Raw genomic sequence first — 20,288 nt, 5'->3', positions numbered from 1 at the left:
CCCCCCCCCCCCCCATCCTTTCTTTCCAAACTGTTCTTCCTCCTACATTCTCTGTCTTTCTTGGATTAACATAGAGGGAAAGGAGTGTGATTGAGAGTCAACAAGAAAAGTAATACCACTTCTAGAGTGGAAATTTCATAGTATCTTATCTACTGACTGAGACATGATCTTATTTAAATTATATCTATATGGAAATTATATTGAGAGAAATGTCAGTACAAGTGAGACATTAATATAAGGGCAGATATACAGTTTGTTTCTTGTATGTAAACATTGGCATCTGTGAATACTGCAAATAATAATTAATGTGGACACTTGTCTTAATTGTGAGGAACAAAAAAGTTTTCTCTAAAAATATGATTTACAGATAAGATCTTAACCCAATAGCCTTTTTCTTAAAATGATTTTTCAAAGCTCATTAGCTAAATTGATGAAGCCTGAGTTGAATGTAATATCTTTCTGTGAAGGTAACTTGTTAATTGTAAAATCTAGTTCTTCATTCCAAAGTATAACTTTTCATCAGACTCATCAATAAATATACATTTTACATTTACATAATGCAATTCTTTTCTTCTAAAGACCCTTTTTGTCTGTCCCTTACAAAATGTGTCATGTTAACCAGTTAATTACCACTTAAGATTTCCCCCCTTTTTGGGGAGAGCATCTTTCATAATATATTTGTCTTTTCCTAATAAAGCAATTTGATATTTTAAGATATGAAAGTACAGTTTAAAAGTGAAAGGGAAAAACAGGATAAAATGTGGTGACTGTTAAAGTGGACAATGGGGGAATGTTTTTATTAGATTAGAAATATTATATCTTATAACTGAAAATGCAAATTATCCTGTGCCATAATGTCCCTTTCAAGCACACAAGCTAAAATTTGCATATCTAAATTGGATCAGGCTGAATAGGTTTCCCTAGTCTCTCTCCCTTGAGCAGCAATCAGCCTGAAAAAGCCTGCAGGTGATCCCAATAGTGAGTTAAAGTCAAGAGTCTTCATGTATGTGTATGTATGTGTGTGCATATATACATGTATGTGTCTAAATATATATTTCTAAACATCAGCTATTTATTTTCACTTTAATTTCTTAGGAGCTGACAAAATTCTTCAACCTCCTTTTGATAATTATTTTCTTCTATGTTATTTCATTTTTGGGTATGTCTGAAAATCATCTTTCTACACAGTGTTGACGTTGTTAATATTTCACTAGTATTTCTCTGTTGGCTGACTGTTTAGAAAGTGGTAAATATTTGAAACTTTAAATATTTCTATATTAAGAGTCTGTGTTCCCTCTTCATTCATCTTTTTGGAATTATCTGAAATATCTAAGAAAGGTGGACTGTATTTTATTAGGCCACTTCTTCTGCAAAAGTATGTACATAATATTTTTGAAGTTGAGATTCATATTCAAATTATTCATTTTTTGTTTCCTTTATTCATAAGTTTATGAATATGACTAAGTTTTGTAAAAAAATCCCCTTCAATAAGTATAAAGTTGACTTAAATTTTATACTTAGAGATATATTTGTCTTATTTCAATTTTTTGAATGGAATTAAAATTATTGGATAAAATGAATATAATGTAGAAGATTTTAGTTGTATTGGACCATCAGGTCATTATCAAGACTTGAACAAATATTTCAAATCAAACCACCTACATCTAGGTGTTAATAAAAATCAGCTCTAGATATTTTTGAGGGTTAAAATGAATCCAAAGTCTTCATAAGCCAATGGTAGTCTTATGCCCACTTAGCATTTCTAAACTTTAGATATGCTTTTACCATTTTTTGTAAGATGCACAAATATTTGTATATGTAAATTATATCTTTTTACAGATGTCCTAGAAATATTCTTACCGTGTCCATTCTTGATTATTTATGGATTAAACATCCAGTATGTAGATGTTCCATACCCTGAATTTAAGTTTCATTCCAATTTGTCATTTGCCAAATTTACTTTCACTTGGATTATCACTGAAATGTCTGAAAATTAAGAAATGACAGAGTGTTTTAGTTTAAACAGTTTTGTGTCTTTGTGAAAAAGAAGTTAATGTATTCCACTTTTTTAGGGAAAAATGTGTTTTAGAAAGCAAAAATTTCATAATTGGAAGAAGTTTTACAGGAAATAAAAGCATGAAATGCAGAACTATACCACTAGTACTATTGTTACTGTTATTTAACGTGGAGTTTACTCTGACAAAGCTGCATGTTTCATTTTTTGAGCATATTCACCAGGGTTTTTGTGCCCTTTTTATAGTGCCTGTTACTGCTACCTCTCTACTCTCAAGTTCCTCTATTTTATTTCGTTTCTTTTTATACTTCTCTTCCAGATAATGAGAGGATTTAACATGAGTCTTTATATGACTAAATGAGTCATTATTTGAAGATATTTAGTCCTTTAAAAGGGCAGTGTTTTAGGAAAATGGAAATTTCAAATCATTTTATTCAACTCTAACTATGGGACATATTTGATATATATTATTCATAACAAAGGCATGTAATTTATATAAGTACACTGTTGATAGTTACATAAACATGTATTCATACATGTATATTGCCTTAGTTATATAACATATGCTGCTTAATTGTATGTAAATATGTGTTTATATACATAGATACATTTTTTTTCACATTTCTATGTTTTTGTCTATTGACTGGTTTCTAACTACTTTTAATTGAGTTGTAGTATTTTGGGCACATAGAACTCTCCATTTTTTCCACTTGCTCCAGCTCAATTCTAAGTTCTGAACAAATGGTCAATATTATTTGCTCATTACTTGAGGAAATATATACAAACAAAATGAGATTGACATTTTTAAATCTTACAAAATCAGCTGTTAATGAAATAAAAATTTTTTAAATATTTTGGAACATAATTTGGGGAAATATGATAAAACGAAGTAGTGCATGATTGTGACTAGGTAGTAATACCAAATAGTGTTTAATGGAGAGAAATTTGCCTGTGTGCACAAGTAAAGGTATATCAAATTATTCAAGGCAGCCTTGTTGTTAATAGGCAAATAGTCAACCCATTGTAAATGTATAAATGAAGTATGTTCAATAGATTTTAATATGAGTAAACATTTTTCATCTCTGTCAACACAGATTGGAAGGTTGAGTAGTTTGGAGTGCACAAAAGCATACCCTGAGACAAAGGTATTAGTGCAGGTATTTTATTTAGGAGGCAATCCCAAAGAATATCAAGAGGGGAGGGGAGAAACAAGAAAGCATGTGTTAACAAGTGAATTACAACCGTGAGTAACTAGTGTAAGTAGAGTCCCCCTGCAAAACTCTGGAAGACCATGTGGGACAAGCATTTTTTGATATCTCATGTGAAGGACCAGAGATATCAGCTTCCGTCCATTACTTGTTAAGGGCTCCTTGGGAGAGAGAGAGTGCTGTATTTTTTGAGACCTGTGGCCTACTGTACATGAATGGTTAGACTCCAGTGGTCAAAGATAGTGCTGGCAGTTCTGAGTCTGTGCCATGTTGAATATATGGGGGAGATATATATATATATATATATCATGGAGAACCTGATCTCCGTTAAATTGATGACAGTGCTTGCTGGTGGGGGGATCAGTGGGTGTAAAGGAATGGAACTGGGTCTGCAAAGCAAATTCCATTTAGATGGTTTTCTTCCTTTGTTTACTTAATAAAAACATTTGATGTAAATATGACAACATCATAATAATTCTCATTCTGTGTGCACAGCTGTTTGTGATGGCATATTAAAAATAGTTGCCTAAAATTAAAAAAATATATATTTGAAATTAAAGTAGAACAAAAAAGCCATCTAGTCTTTTATTATTCCATATGCACTGAAAGGCTGAGAGTACAGATAAGAATTATGAACTCTTTGAGATCTGGTATCATACAATTTTGTTTACAGGAGCTTACACAGAATCATGGAGGAAGTTTATAAAATAAATGACATAATTTATTAAATATGATTCTAGTTGACAAAGCCATGTCTCTATAGGCTTTTTAAGCCAGCTATGAGTCAGCCTTTTTTGTGTTCGCCACCATCAGTATAATTGTCTCTAATTTTCCTGATGTACTTTGGCATTGACTGGGTGAGAAATGTAATGTCCCTTCTAAGCATATAAATACTGGCGCCTAAAAAGGCATGGTCCTGGATAGTTACAAGATTTCAGAAAACTGAGGAAGCAAATTACTTGAGAATTTTGATAGAGCTCCAGATACATGAGTTAAGTCTGTGAAGAGGAAGATTCCATTTTTTAATTCCTTTGAGAAAACCATCTTAAATCCAGTTGCAAAGACCTATAATCTCAGTCCTTGTGCAAATTTGCCAAAGAAAAATGTATGTCACCTCCTCCTCTTTTGCTACTCTTACAAAGGTAATATTGCTGCCAAACTTTCCCTCAGAATATCAAGAAACATGTTGGTAGATGAGTGAATTTGGGCCAAACCCATTCCAAAATATAACCAAGAGATATTCCAACAGTTCACGAACCATCTTTAAAGCCACCCTAAAGCAAAACCTACTTTGGATGAACCAGTTCATGTTACATTGTCTAACCGTGATGAACTGAGTTTTTCCTTTTGACTAGCTGTTCTCTCATTTACCAAAGACTCTAACAGTATTTGTCAAATCCTAAAAACCATGTTTTATTTGTACTTTTGAAGGGAATAAAAGCCGATTGAAACCAAAATGAAAAGGCAAGAGACAGAAATGCTTAACATCATGTAGACACTTCACAGAAAATATTGTTTGAATTGAAATAAAAATATTGATTCAAAGAGAAACACTGTCTTTTCTTACATAATTATGTGGGGAAATGAAGCCTTTTCTCTTTTAGAAAGAAAATTCTTTTGTGATCTTAAAACCAGAAGTACTTTTTAAAGTTTGTTTGAGAGAGGGAGAGAGCATGAATAGGACAGGGGCAGAAAGAGAGGGAGAGAGAGAATCCCAAGCAGTCTCTGTGCTCAGTCCCATGAACTGTAAGGTCATGACCTGAGCCAAAAGCAAGAATCAGACATTTAACTGACTGAGCCACTCAGGCATCCCAATATTAGGAATATTTTTAAAAGTTCTAAAGACATAGTACATTTGAAGTTACTCTCTAAGAATAAACTATGGCAAATTAAAGTTTCACAGTCTCCAGGGCATATAGCACTCGTTTGCAAATCTAGAAATTCACTGGTTGATCCTAGACACCAAGACAATCTGCAAAAGTAAATGACCAAATACTAACCCAGACTTATTATGGATTCAATTTGCCTTAGGTAGCATGTAAAGCCAGTATGTTCACATTTTGCTTCTGAAAGTTGATGTTTCAGCATAAACCCTTATCAACTGTATATTTTGTGACTTCTTCATAATTAGTGACTGTGAGGAATTCTGAGACACAGATTGCCATCTCTATCCTGGAGAACTTTGCCTTAAAGTCTTTTGATAAGGAAACCATGATCAGAGGATGCTTTGTGCTTGTCAGCTGATACTGCTGTATTTCTCCCACTTTTTGGTAAGTTTGCAGCACATGATTTAGAGCTGCCAAAGCATTAGAATAGACGATATGAATAGAAAATCTCTAAAAAATAATAGAAACTCAAGCTGCATACTTTGTATGTATTTACGTGTGTTGTAACTGAGAGTATCTGTTACAAACTGTGGAGTTTAACTTGTGCAGAGTTTTGGAGCTTATAATGCCTTGAAGAAAAAAGTTTAAATAACATGACATTGGCTTCTATCAAGGACCTAGATAAGGAGTCACAGAATCTTGTTACATGAAAGCTAAATTTCTTTTAAAAGTTTCAGGAGAAATTGTACAATCTCTTGATAAAATTTTCCATCTGAAAATGGAATTTAATTTCACAATATTATATTCTCTGTAGGAGAAATAAAATTTAATGCCTGTGTATCTCTTCATAATTTCCATTTATTTTCTTTTCAGAACTTGTTTTCTACATGCACATACCAAATCATCATGTTGTATATCTAAAACTAGGAATATGTTACATGTCAAGTATATCTTAAAGAAGCTGGGGAAAATGATTAATATAAACATGTAAAAATTGTTTCTTTATTCCTCCTTGTGAGAGGTTTTGAAGGCTTTTGCTCTTGGTACAATTATTCACAGTTTCTTAGACTTTAAGGCCTACCCTACTCAATAAAGTGTCAATTGCATAATAATTTTTTTTTTTATCTTCGTTTTACTTCTTTTGGGGGAATTCCATAGTCTTACCTAGTAAAACTTTTTTTAAAATTTGAACTACTGCATTTTTAAGTTTGAAGTGTTAATTCTTGTCATTGATTCTTCCTGTTTTATAGTGTCTTCTGTTTCCTGATTTTATTTCCTTCTCCATTTTTTATTTTATTTTGTGATTCCTTCGTTTTATATACCCCCCCAACCGCTTTTTTTATTGTGTGTGTATATATTTCATTTAAAAAGCTTTCCCATGAGTCTTGGGATTTTAGAACAGGCACTGAAAGTCATTCTGGGTACTATAGGAGCTCTATAGGTGGTATTCATAAAAATGTGTTGTTCTTTTCTTTGGAACTAGCAGGATTCTTCAGGTCGTATCCTCAGGTCTCCTTCATGAGTGAGTATTAGTCCTTTTTATAGCATTCTGAGAGTTGGTCGAACGGGATGGAGTGGAATGTTTTCCAGTTCGAGCACCTATCTGTTTAGCCTCTTCATTTCCATAGATTTCCTTACCTTCTTACACTCTGCTCTACCTGGCTGGTTTCCATGTCTCTCATTAACTCCTCCTGAGAGTAACTTCTGATTTCCTGGAGAATGGGAGAATAGTAAGAATAATATAGTTCTGCTTATCAAAATTTGGAATATATTTCTGAAAAGACATTTTCTGCATATAACGTAGAAAGTTTACCACTTGGGTAATGAATCTATACTTGATAATCATATATGTGTTACATAGTACATTTTCCTTTATTCAGTGGTAAAAGAGTTTTTTTCCTTCTTAAAGTATGTGTGTGATTTCTGAGTGGACCTCATTTCAGTAATAGGAGAGAAATTATAATAAGACTTTCAAAATGAAGATTGCTTTTTTTCAGTTAGGGGAATTTTTCTTTTCTTTTTAAAAAAATGTTATTTGTTGTTGTTTCAGTTATGTGTTCGCTCCTCAAAGTTTATACTGGCTTTGTAGGGCTACCATACTTACCACTTTGTATTGTATCTCAGTCAGGGTCTTTCTTGTGTTATTATCTGTAAGTATGTTTCATTTGTATCCTGACCATAATTTTGTGTTTGCATTTTTAAGTGCTGCCTACTGCATCAATGAGTTTTTCATTCCATTGTTGATTTAATTTTGTTTTTCAATAGCACTTTTTATTAGACAAATAATACATATTTTGAAATACAATTCAGATATCACTGGAGGACAAACAATAAAAAGGAAATGTCTTCAGGGCGCCTGGGTGGCTCAGTCGGTTAAGCCGCCAACTTTGGCTTGGGTCATGATCTCGTGGTTCCTGGGTTGGCGCCCTGCATTAGGCTCTGTGCTGACAGGTCACAGCCTGGAGCCTGCTTCGGATTCTATGACTCCCTCTCTGCCCCTCTCCAACTCAGGCTCGGTCAATCTCTCTCTTTCTCAAAAATAAACATTAAAAAGTCACTAAAAAAAAAAGGGAACATCTTCATTATTTTACATCGAAAGTGTTTGGATGCATCTCTGAAAAGTGTAATAGACTAAAGGATGTATCACCCTTTTATTATTTATTTAAAAATGTTTGTTTGTTTCTGTGAAAGGCAGAGACAAAACATGAGCAGGGGAGGGAGGCAGAGAGAGAGGGAGACACAGAATCCAAAGCAGGCTCCAGGCTCTGAGCTGTCAGCACAGAGCCTGATGTGGAGCTTGAACTCAGGAATCCTGAAATCATGACCTGAGCCAAAGTTGGACGCTTAACCACCGAGCCCCTCAGGTGCCCGCATATTTATCCTTTTAATTATGATAAATATTGCCAAACTGTGAGGAGGTTGTACCTAACCAGGATCTTACATACAGAGTATGAGTGGGAGGCTTGTCCACAGTATCACATAGAGCAGCATTTAGCTACTCCTGGAACAGTTAATTCTCTCGTGGAAAATAGGGAGCAGACAAGGTTATTACTATAGGTCAGAAGAATGGTGCTTCTTCACAGAAGGATTGCCAGAGGGACAGAATGTAGGTACTCTGTTAAATACTAGTAAATACTTTAATTTGAGTGACTATGATAAGTAAAAAATGACTTTTCCTTGGTCTTTTAATTTTATTTTTTAATCATAAGATTGAATTTGTATTATTTTTCTTGGCCAACTGTGTATCACTTTCAGTGAACTGCCTATTGATATTTTATCCACATCCTTACAGTACTCTTAAATACTTTCTCTTAATTTGTTAGAGATCTTATATGTTAGAAATGAAAAAAAAGTCCCGGAAAAGCTCTCCCCAGTTTTTCTTTGCCATGTGATCTTATTTTTGGTGGGTTATTTTATTCTATTTGCCATATGGGACAGTTAATTTATGATGAAGCCATATGGCTTCTTTATGGTGTCTGAGTTTTTGACTTTTTAAGAAAAACCTCTGCAACCCAAATTTGTACAAATATTCTCCCACATTTTATTTTCCTATGTATATAGTTGTATTTTTATTTGCAATTATACCTTTGATTCATCTGTAATTTATTTTAAAGTATGAAGACAAATTCATGATTCCTGACTTCCAGATGGGTAGCAGTTTGTTCAAACAACGTTTCTAGTTTTCTTCACTGTTTCTTCTTCGATTTGAAATGCCCCTTTTGTTATACTTTAAATGACCACATAAACTTCTGTTTCCAAACTTCTAACCAGGGATTTGTCTTCAGGTCTATAGTTCTGCAATCTCCAATTGTGCCACTACCCTTTTGTTTTTAAATTGGTACATTTATTTAGTTGAACCAGATTCTTTTTTTAATACAATAACTATTTCATGGCTGTGTATTTCCATATAAATGCTAGAATCTGGTTTAGGAATGTCCTACTGAATATTTGACTATCACATAATTCTATAGATTAAAGTAAAGAAAATGATATATGTATAAAATGAATTAATGAACATATAAAATGTAGGGAAAATTACCTTTTTGCATTTAAGTAAGTGTTTTTTTTTTCCTTTTTGTATTTGTTTTTGGGAAACTCCCTTAAGAAAATCCAAATTTTCTTTTTATATACGAGTTTTTACATCTCTTATTAATTCCTAAACTCTTTTGACATCTCATTTTATCATTTATAAATAAGAATCCTTTTAATTGAATTTTCTTATTAAACAGTCTTGGTTTTCAGAAATTTAATGATCATTTAATAAGTTAAAAATTTAATTTTCTGATTTCTTTTTACTAATTTTTCATTTGATATCTTTGGGTGTCTCAGATATATAATATTGTAACTTTTAGTTACTAATGATTTTCACTTTCTCTAATAGTTGTCTATTTCTTCTTTTGACTGATTATCTTTTCTTGTATTATTAGAATAATATAAAACTTTAGTGATAATAGTGGCATTTGTATATTGTACACTAACTTAGTGAGAATATATTAACTATTTGATGATAAATGTAATTGCCTTTGTGGTAGGAGTCATGCATCTTCTATCATGAAAATATTGATTCTTTTCATGAGAAATTTTATCGAATTTCTTTTTGGTATATTATGATGACCACAAAATAGATATCTTACTCCCTGTGAATATCAGGTATTATAGATTATAGATTCTACTCTTCAACCATTCTTGGATTCCAGGCATGACTGTAAATAATATTGTGTCGTGTTCCTGTACTAGGAAACTCAATTTGCTAATTTTTAATGTAAAAGTTAGCATTAATATTCCTTAGTGACATTAGCCTGCAGTTTCTGTTGTATCTTAATTATTATTATGTCTTTGTACTGTGGTAGGTTCAATGAAACAAGAATAAGAATATAACTATATGATATATATATAATATATTAATAATTGCATTAATAACTATATATAATATGTAACATATAAAAGTTATATGTTGATTACATTAAATTTTAAATACATTTTGGAAAGATGGCAAGTGAATGTGTATTGTCTGAAGGCAAAGATAGCTCTTTGCTATCCAGTCTCCTTCTGTGAAGTCTCTTATCAGGCTGTTTTTCTTTTTTTGTAAATTAATTAATTAATTAANTGCTAGGACTTCCAGCACTATGTTAAACAACAGTGGTGAGAGTGGACATCCCTGTCGTGTTCCTGATCTCAGGGGGAAAGCTCTCAGTTTTTCCCTGTTGAGGATGATGTTAGTTGAGGGCTTCTCATAGATGGCTTTTATGATGTTTAAGTAAGTTCCTTCTATCCCGTATCAGGCTGTTTTTCTTGATTAGTATGACTTGTTTGTATTTTATATCAAACAAAATTTATTTCTAGGAGTCAAGTGAAAGGGGTGAGAAGAGTATGATTCATGTATTTGTATATTGGTTTATCTAATTCCAAATGATAGAAAGGATACCTTAACTAGTAGATAAAAAATAAATGAGCTTCACAATATTTATTACTTTATGGAGGATAAAATAATAATTCTTAGAATACAGTGGATTCTTGAACAACACAGGTGTTAAGTGTATCAAAGCCCCACACAACTTTAAAATTTTGAGTAACTTTTGACTCTTCCAGAACTTAATTTCTAATAGCCTAATGTTGGCTGGAAGCCTTACCAATAATATGAATACTTGATTAATACATATTTTGTGTGTTTTCTGTGTTACATACTGTACTCTTACAATAAAATAAAGAATAGAAAATGTTAAAATCATAAGGAAGAGAAAATGCATTTACTACGCTGTCCTGTAATTATGGAAAAAGTCTGTATATTAGGAGACTTGCACAGATAAACCCATGTACTTGATACTTTTAACTGGTACACAATCAGATCTACCTTCGTTTACCACATATGAAAAAGTATACTCCTTTTCTTATTGTCACTTAAGTACTTCCAGACAGTAGCCGTCAGCCTTTTCTATGAAACATTAGTAATTTGTCATTGGTATCACTGATTCTAACCTAATGATAAAGCTGTTTCAATGTCATGATAGAAAATGCTTATGGTTTTCCAATTGTATCCTCTTTTTTGTTGCTTGTTTAAATTGGCAATATTAGTCCTGGGTGTACAACATAGTGATTTGACATTCACATTAAAATATCACCGTGATAAGTCTAGTTACTATTCATCATCATATATAGTTATTATTGTTCCCAGTACTGTACTTTATATCCTCATGATTAATTTGTAACTAAAAGTGAGTACCTCTCAGTCCTCTTCACCTATTTTTATCCACCTCTCCACTGTCCTCACATCTGGCAACCACCAGGTCGTTCTCTGTATTTATGAGTGTTTCAGTTTTATTCGTTCATATGTTTTTCTTTAGATTCCACATGTAAGTGAAATCATATGGCATTTGTCTATTTCTTATTTCATTTAACACAATACCCTCCAGGTCCATCCAAATTGTTGCAAATAGCAAGATGTTATTCTTTTTATAGTGGAATAGTATTTCATCATGTATACACACCACATTCCTTTATTTCTGTACCAATAGATAGGTTGCTTCCATATCTTGGATAAAGGAAATATGTTGCAATGAATGATAAGGGTGCATATATCTTCTTGAATTAGTGTATTTGTTTTTGTCTGTGTAAATGCCTGGAAGTGAAATTGCTGGATTATATGGTATTTCTCTTTTTTAGATTTGTGAAGAGCCTCCATATTGTTTTCCATAGTAGTTGCAACAATTTACATTCCTGCCAACAGTGCAGAAGAGTTCCTTCTTCACATCCTCAACACTTGTTATTTATTGTCTCTTTGATACTAGCCGTTCTAACTGATCTGGGTAACAGCTAATTGTGGTTTGGATTTACATTTCTCTGCTCATTAGTGATGCTGAACATCTTTTCATATGTCTGTTTGCCATTTGTTCTCTTCAAAAAATGTCTATTTAGGTTTTCTGCCCGTTTCTTAATTGGATTTTTTTGGTGGTGTTATATGAGATTTTTTAAAAAATATATATACTTAGGATATTAGCCCCTGATAAGATATATCGTTTGCAAATGTCCTCTTCTATTCAGTAGGTTGTCTTTTCACTTTGTTGATGGTTTCTTACATTGCATAAAAGCTTTTTGTCACCTGTTTTGAGTTTGTTTTTCTATACGGAGTAAGAAAGTGATCTAGTTTCATTTTTTTCCATGTAGCTCTCCACTTTTCCCAGCACCATTTATTGAAGAAACTGTCTTTTCTCCACTGTGTTTTCTTGCCTCCTTTGTTTTGGATTGATTGACCATATATGTGTGGGTTTATTTCTGGGCCAGACCCTGTACTCTTCATCTGTGTATCTGTTTTTGTGCCCGTACCATACTGTTTCGATCATTCTAGCTTTGCAGTATAGTTTGAGATCTGAGACCATACTACCAGCAGCTTTGTTCTTCTTTCATAAGATTGCTTTGGCTATTTGGGGTCCTTTGTAGTCCCATACAAATTTTAGAATTGTTTTAGTTCTATGAAAAATGCTATTGGTATTGGCAAGTTGCTATGACTATGCATGGACATTTTAACAACATCAATTCTTCCAACCCATAACAGGGTATATTTTTGTTAGTTTTATTTGTTTACACAGTAGAAAATATCAGTGGAACTAAGAATTCTTTGGAACTAATGGTTCTTCAAAAAGATAAACGAAATTGATAAACCTTAACCAGACTCAACAAGAAAAAGAGAGGACTCAAATAAAATCAGAAATGCAATAGAAGTTAAAACTGACACCTCTGAAATACAACAGCTTTTAAGAGACTACAATGTACAATTATGCCAACAAATTGGATAATCTAGAAGGAATGGATAACTTCCTAGAAACATAGTCTTCCAAGATTAAATCAGGAAGAAATAGAAAATCTGAACAGACCAATTACTAGTAATGAAATTGAATCAATAATCAAAACGCTCTTAACAACCAATTATATTCTCTTAATAGATTTCATTGTCTTTTACCTTTTGAAATAAAAGGGTTGCTAAAGCAACTAAACTTGATTAGCAGCAAAAATTTACTCTTACTGTAATGGGACAGCATTTCAATAAATACTTCCTGTCTTTTAAACCTCTTTTGAATTCACCTTTATTAAATGATATAAATGTACCTTTGAACCTGATCTAACCAATACAAGGCTGAGACAGAATTTAGTAAAAGTAGGGAAAAATGTTAAAGTTACATGTTTGCCAGACAAAAAGGGCTTTGCTTGATAGCTATTAGTAGAACAAAGTGAGGTTTACAATACTTTGCCTCCATATCTAAATAGAATGTGAGTATTTAAAATATTCTGAGATAGAATACATTGACCCTAATCCATGTCATTCACTGAGAAAAATTACTTGAAAGCCTTTATGGATGCTTGGGGGTGTAAAGAACACACATTATTAGATAGTCTCTCTAAAAAGTTGAATAAGAATAAAACTTTATTCTTTGGCAAACTATTTAATACTCTTGGAATTCCATACTCTTTGACTTCAGGTTTGTTTTTGTAAAATTCTTCTTTTTAATATGGTTTTAATAGTTTGCAAGTAATTACTTTTATTGCATTTGCTAACTGGGCTAATTACAATTTAACGGGGTAGATACACGAAGAGCATGTATACAGCAAGATCAGTTAGCATTTTAGAAATTATGCTTGGAGTAACAATTGTGAACATAAAATCAGTTTTCCAAAAAGTGACAAACTTTTTGGTGATTAGTAGTATTGGAGTGAAGAAAGAATATTTCTTGCATTTTAAACATATTTCTCCTATCTCAGTCTCAAAAATGGCAGAAACTTGTTGACATTCAAGATTGAAATTATAGGTATAGAATGGAACTTAATTTGATAATGGTTTATTGTCTTTCTGTAAATGAGGCACTAAATATAAATAGACATCATGGAGTTTAAAACTTGTATGATAGTCTTTATTTGATTATTCCAGAGATTTTTAGAAGACCAATTTGTTTGTAGCCCAGTCAGGACAGTTGAAGGATTCTTGCTTGAATTAGACTTGTCAAACCATTGATATCTGGAACTGTGAGCTGCTAGATGGTTCTCTGTAAGGCAGCAAGAGCTTAAGTTTCCTATAGCCAGTAAGGATATGAAAGGAAGTTTTAATTTCAGAGCAATATGCACTCATGACCTTTTTGCTTCATAATAAACTCTGACTAATGCTTCCACTCAAGGTACTGTAATAATCGTTAACGAGAATCTTAACTAAAATATAAACATTGAATGAACGTTTCAGTACGGATTTTACTGGTTTAAAGAAGATTAGCCCCTTAAATATAAAAAAGTTATAATAATCTTTCTTTTGCTATCAATAAGTGACTTGTCTTTAGTACACATTGATTGGTGGAATTTAATTACTGCATTCTTAATATCTCAATAAAATGTGGAAAAACTTAATCTGGCTTCTTACAAATTTTCCTGTATCAGATTAAGAAAATATTTTCAAAATCTCCACGTAAACTGAGCAGAAAGGATAGCCCACTGCTATTCTGGTACTGATGGCCAACAACAAAATTATTTTTCTTAAATTATGATTAGAACAACTAATATTTTATTTAAAAAAATCTACACACAATAAATATTTGAATGAAAACAAGTCAAATAAACCAGTTTACAAAAGAAAGTCTGTCCACCTGCAGATTTCAAAAGCAACATTCTTTATGATAATTTCTGGGTCGCTATAGTTATTAGGGAATTAAGATTACAAAAATGTTAATTAAATTGAAAGTAACCACTATACTGGAAGACCCCAGATAACTTGCGGATTCTGCAATTATCTTTGTTGAAACACAGACTTGGCGTTTTGCAAAGAAATCATTTGTTCTGCCTTAGTGAAGCTAATTATTCTCAGCATGCAACCACTGTTTCAAATTGCATAAGGCACATCAGCCTTTGCTGCATGTTGCAGGAATTAAAACCCAATCAAATGAGATAATGAAGTGCATACAGAGAATATGATTCCACTTTTGTAATGCAATAAAAGTGAAAGCCATTTAAAGAAATGTTGGAAAAATCATAATTTAGAGAGGGAAAACATGTTGTAAAGCAAATATTTACTATTAATTTTAATTACTGCTTAGAGGTAAGTATTAGGTTTATTGATTGTGTAACTCAGACTTTTCTTTTTAATGACCGAAGAATATGGTGGCTAACAGTCCAATACGAAGCAACATAATTCAGAAGATTATTAATTTCATGGAAAACTAAGGAAATAGTCTGTATTATGTCAGAGATAGACATATACTTGTTGGAATTCTTTGAGACTATATTAAGAAAATGTTTGTTAAAAACAGGCTAGCATTGGTGCTCCTCTGTACTTACATGATTTGCGATCCTGAAATAGGTTAGTGCTCCTATTTATTAAAAAAAAAAAATACCATCTGTGTTTATATCAGTAACACATTACCCATTTGAAAATCTCTACTTATTCTGTCTTTATCTATGAAACCTCTTTCTTCAAAGAACACATAAACCATTAGAAGCCCCTGTAAGTACATAATGAGCTAGTGAAATATGATTGGGTTTTGGCCTGTGTTCCATTTCACTACAGAGAAATCTCTTGTGGTTTAAACCCATTGAGTTAATATTTTTCTAATTAAAAAAAATTTTTTTGGTGTATGTTTTCTTTCACACTAGACATTGTCCGTGATGTCTCCTGCCCCCACCAGCACTACCTTTCAATCCATATGGGGTGAAATTAAGATAGATTATGGGTTTTGTCCCTTGCTTGTTATGGGAGAAACCAGAGCAAGCTTTCCTTTCAGCTGCCAAGAAAGCGCAGTCATCTCAGCAGCCCAGAATGTGAGAACAGCAGGACTCAAACATCAGCAGTGGCAACAGGGAGAGCGTGAAGTTTCTGCTCATTATACAATGTGGGGGCTGCTTGTCTGGAGCAGTTTATTCTGCAAAGTATTGATTGAGGATAATGCCCACTGTTAGTTATTTACATGCCAACACAATACCCTGGGTATTAATATATGTTCATATAATGGGGGTTTTCTTGATTTTGTGTTGTTTCTCCATATTACATTTCATTGTCTATCCATAATGCGAGTCATATATGTTATGTTATCCTAGAGTCAAACAACATGGTGGTTAGATTAGCATGGACATGTCCAAGTTTACTGTCAATCATACATGAAGGCTCATTGAGTGATGCTGATGCATGGTATATAAGTCACTGTATTTCCATAGCTTGCCACAATGCTTCCACATGGTAGGCAGTCAGTAAATTTTCTCCCATTTTTTGGTTGAATGAATGGGTGAATATTCCTTAATTTGATTTGGGAGACACAGTGAAAATCACATGAGAACTATAATTTAAAAAAAAAAAATACTCTAAACTTCGTCCACCACATCTGGGTCGTGACTCAACAGGTGCTGGGAGTAGCCTAGATCTAGACACTTGGCTTTGCATGATTTTGATGGTGTGCTCTTAAATCAGTACTATAGCCCTATTTTGAATTTGAACTCAAAATGTAAAATTTTCAGAACATTCAGAAAGCTGCTAAATGTGGTTTCTCTCACTTTTCAATTAGGTACACGTATATTTATAAAGGCATTTTGCCATAATCCCAACCCTTATGTTGAGTGCTCACAGCAATCTGGTAAATGAAATATATTGTGGATTAAATAGTCTTGCTTGCTGATAGAGTTTTGAAGAACTGCTTTGTTCAGAGCCCAGATTAGCTGCTTATGTTTATCTCTTTTTTAGTTGAATAGAGTAAAACTGGATAGTGAGCTATTGTTCAGCCTAAACTTGGCAGCTCTCAACCTATTATTCAAGTTAGAAAAAAAAAAAACTAAAACAAAAATATATATATATACATATAGTTTTTAATCATCTGGGATCTGTTGCAATATTCTGTGTGCCATCGATTAGCAAATGAAAGAAAAATAATTTCTTTGTAAACGATAAAGGATGCACAGTTGTCATATGCTCAGACAGGTTAGCATCTGTATCTTCAGGGGAAAACTTTGGGAAGTAGCAGCTCTGCCAGTAGCAATTAATTAGAAAGCTTTTTATACTGTTTTCAGTTACAGGCGTGTACCAGCAGCTTGAGAAAATTGGTAGTGATGTCTGCTGTCACCACAGGGTGGTACAATGGATGGAGTTAATTTAATGACATTTGCTTTTTTTACCTCAAGGTGTCATATCTTCATCTTACACTGAGCTTGATTTCATTGCCAAATGAATTCAGCATAAATGTAGATTTTTTTTATTGCATTATAATGCATGATGAGATGTAAGCATATCTTCGTCTGTAAAAATGAATGCATCTGTACTTATGAGCCAAGATGTGTTGAACAGCTGGTCTCTTTTCACCACCTACTCAGTAGAAGTATAAAGAAAGGACACTTTCTTAGCAAAGGAAGATGTATCACTTAAAATATCAATGTCACAACTCAAAAATTGTCAATTTTTCTAAAAGAAACCTAACTCTTCCATAGTAAATTAAATTTTATCTCAAAAACCATCCTCAGTTTTTTAGTTCATTAATGGTGCTCAACTTTGCCATTATTCATTCATTTTTAGCAGCAGTACTGTTCTTGAACTCATTCTACATTTCTAGTCCTGGAACACTTAGGCACAATTGTTAGTCTTTCTTCCAAACTACTGCAACAAGACAAACAAAACAGTTCTTTTTAAATTTTAGGCATGTGAGTTATTATTTAAATCATTTTCCTCGTTATAAATACTTGTCATGCATCTATTATGAAGCTAATACCACTCTAAATAAATTCAAATTAGACAGATGTTAGTGATTATTACATTTTCAGTGCAGATATTCTCTACCAAGTCACTGATTTTTAGAAAGCTGTCTGTAATTTTGACCACACAATGTAGAGGGAAATCATGTAATCCTACTACTTTTTTTTTTTATGTGTTCTTCAATTTCTTTTATTAATACCTTGTAATTTTCAATATACAGGTCTTCCATTTTCTTGGTTAAATTTAGTCCTCATTATTTTATTCTTTTTGATGCAGTAGTAAATTGGATTCCTTAGTCTGTTAGTTCATTATCAGTATAAACACCAGATTTTTGAATATCAATTTTGTATCCCACAATTTTATTGATATTTTAATAATTCTAACAGTTTTTTTATAGTCTGCAGGGCTCTCTCTGTATATAATAATCCTACTACTTTTACTAGTTCCACTAAGCGCATGGGAAGGCTGTTAAACCTCTGTGTGCTCACTTTCTCTTCGCCACATGATAGTGTCTTCACAGTCTCGTTCATCTGATATGAAAAATTTTACTGGCATTTAACTTGTAAAAGTAATGAATATCAGTCAATTGAATATTAAGGTTTTCCTTTAAGAATTGACTAGAAAATACAAAGGAGAAACATTTTTAAAAATTGACTCTCATTTAAAAATGAGGATTAAGAAATGTGAGTTAAATTTAAGAGTTTTCTCTGCTTCATCCCCAAAGTATACTAAAACATCAGTAGCAGAACTTGAAACATCTAAGTAAGTCCAAAGAGAATAGGAAAGGGGGTAATACAGAATGAGTGGTGTCCACAAAATTTAGAGGGGTGCCTGGCTGGCTCAGTCCCTAGAGCATGCGACTCTTGATCTTCGGTATAGAGATGGGTGTAGAGATTACTTTAAAAATTTAAGGAAAAAGGGCAAAAATTCAGTCAGATGAAAACTTTTAAAGTAACTCTGATAAGTGGAGGAAGCTATACCTTATATGTATCCAAGAGTAAAGCAAAAAATGTTTATCAGGAAGGGTCAGAACTCAGAAGTATCTCCTATTTTGAAGGTGAGCTAAAGAAAGGCTGTCATGTTGTGGAACTCAGAGAACACCATTTACATTGGAGTTTATGTGAATCCTATCTTAGAGATGATGAAGTCTGATAACCTTCTATAAAAATCTTTGCAGATATAGAGCTAAAGGGGTAATGTGACATAAGAAACTGCTATCCTCCTCTTTTATCAAAGACAAAAGGTTTTTTTTCTTTCCTATTCTATTTGGCCTTATGTACTTATACATTTTAAATTCTGATATTAATGTTTTTGTATGATTTGGGAATGAAGCAGACAACTCTTTTATTCAACCCATTATGAAGTAATCACTACCTGTCTGGCTCCAATGTGATTTTTTTTTCTTATTTGATCAGAGTTCAACAGAAAGAAAGGTCTACAGTGCCAACGTAATCACTACCAGTTCTCTAGAGAATAGACTGCAAGTTTTACCTTTCTGTGATTATTAATCCACCAATGACCAACCACCTATCTGCCAACTATTTGACCTGAAAATATGTAGATGATTAGGATACCTAGGTGATCAGACAACAACAACAACAACAACAAAAATCACAAACCTTTTGGGTGATACAATTTCCTGAATGTAGGAATATGGCAGATCTATTGCTATGTAGTTATTGAATCCATTCCATTTTCTTCATCTTGGTATTAGAGGGAGAAATGTTAGACAACTTCCCTTGCAGTTAGATGGTGTGTGTGTGGTATAATATCATCTAATATATAGGAAGCAATGACATAAACATCTCCTATAACTTTAGAACTCTCTTGCCTTCCCCTTTCCTTTAGAGGCAATCACATAGGTCATATGCTGAGACACTCGGTGCAAAGATGGAAGTAGCCAAAGACCCTGGAGGATAGAATAGTTGAATCACTGAACTTGAACATAGATCAGTAGAAATTATCTAATCTGATGAATAGAGAGGGAAAAAAACAAAATGAGCAAAGCCTCAAAGACATATGAACCATAGCAAGCCTGTCAACAAATAGGTCATGGAAGGAGCAGGGAGAAAAGGAGAAGGGAGCAGAAAAACATTGAATAGTGCTCAGAAACTTCCTGAATTTGATGAGAAATAATAAACCCTTAAGAATTTCACCAAACCCTGAGTAGAAGATCTGCATCAAATATAATAAGAAAATATTATAAAGCATCAGAGAAAAGAGATTCCTCAAATACAAGAAAACCACAAGGTTATTAGCTAACTTTTCAACAGGAACAATGGTTTCCAGAAAATACTGGAATTCCATCTTCAAAGAGTTGGAAGAAAACCAAAGTGTAAACCAAGAAATCTTTATCTAACAAAACCATTCTTCAAAAATGAAGATGAAATAAAGATGTTGACAGACAAACAAAGTCTGAGAGGATTGCTAAACAGACATGCCTTACAGGAAATGCTAATGGAAGTTCATCATTCTGAAAGAAAATGAAACCAGCCAATAACTCTAACCAAATAAAGAAGTGAAGTGTCAAAAATGGTAAG

The sequence above is a fragment of the Crocuta crocuta genome, unplaced genomic scaffold (assembly GCF_008692635.1).
Source record: "Crocuta crocuta isolate KB4526 unplaced genomic scaffold, BGI_CrCroc_1.0 scaffold292, whole genome shotgun sequence".
Classification (NCBI taxonomy): Eukaryota; Metazoa; Chordata; class Mammalia; order Carnivora; family Hyaenidae; genus Crocuta; species Crocuta crocuta.
This window is presented reverse-complemented; position numbering follows the sequence as displayed.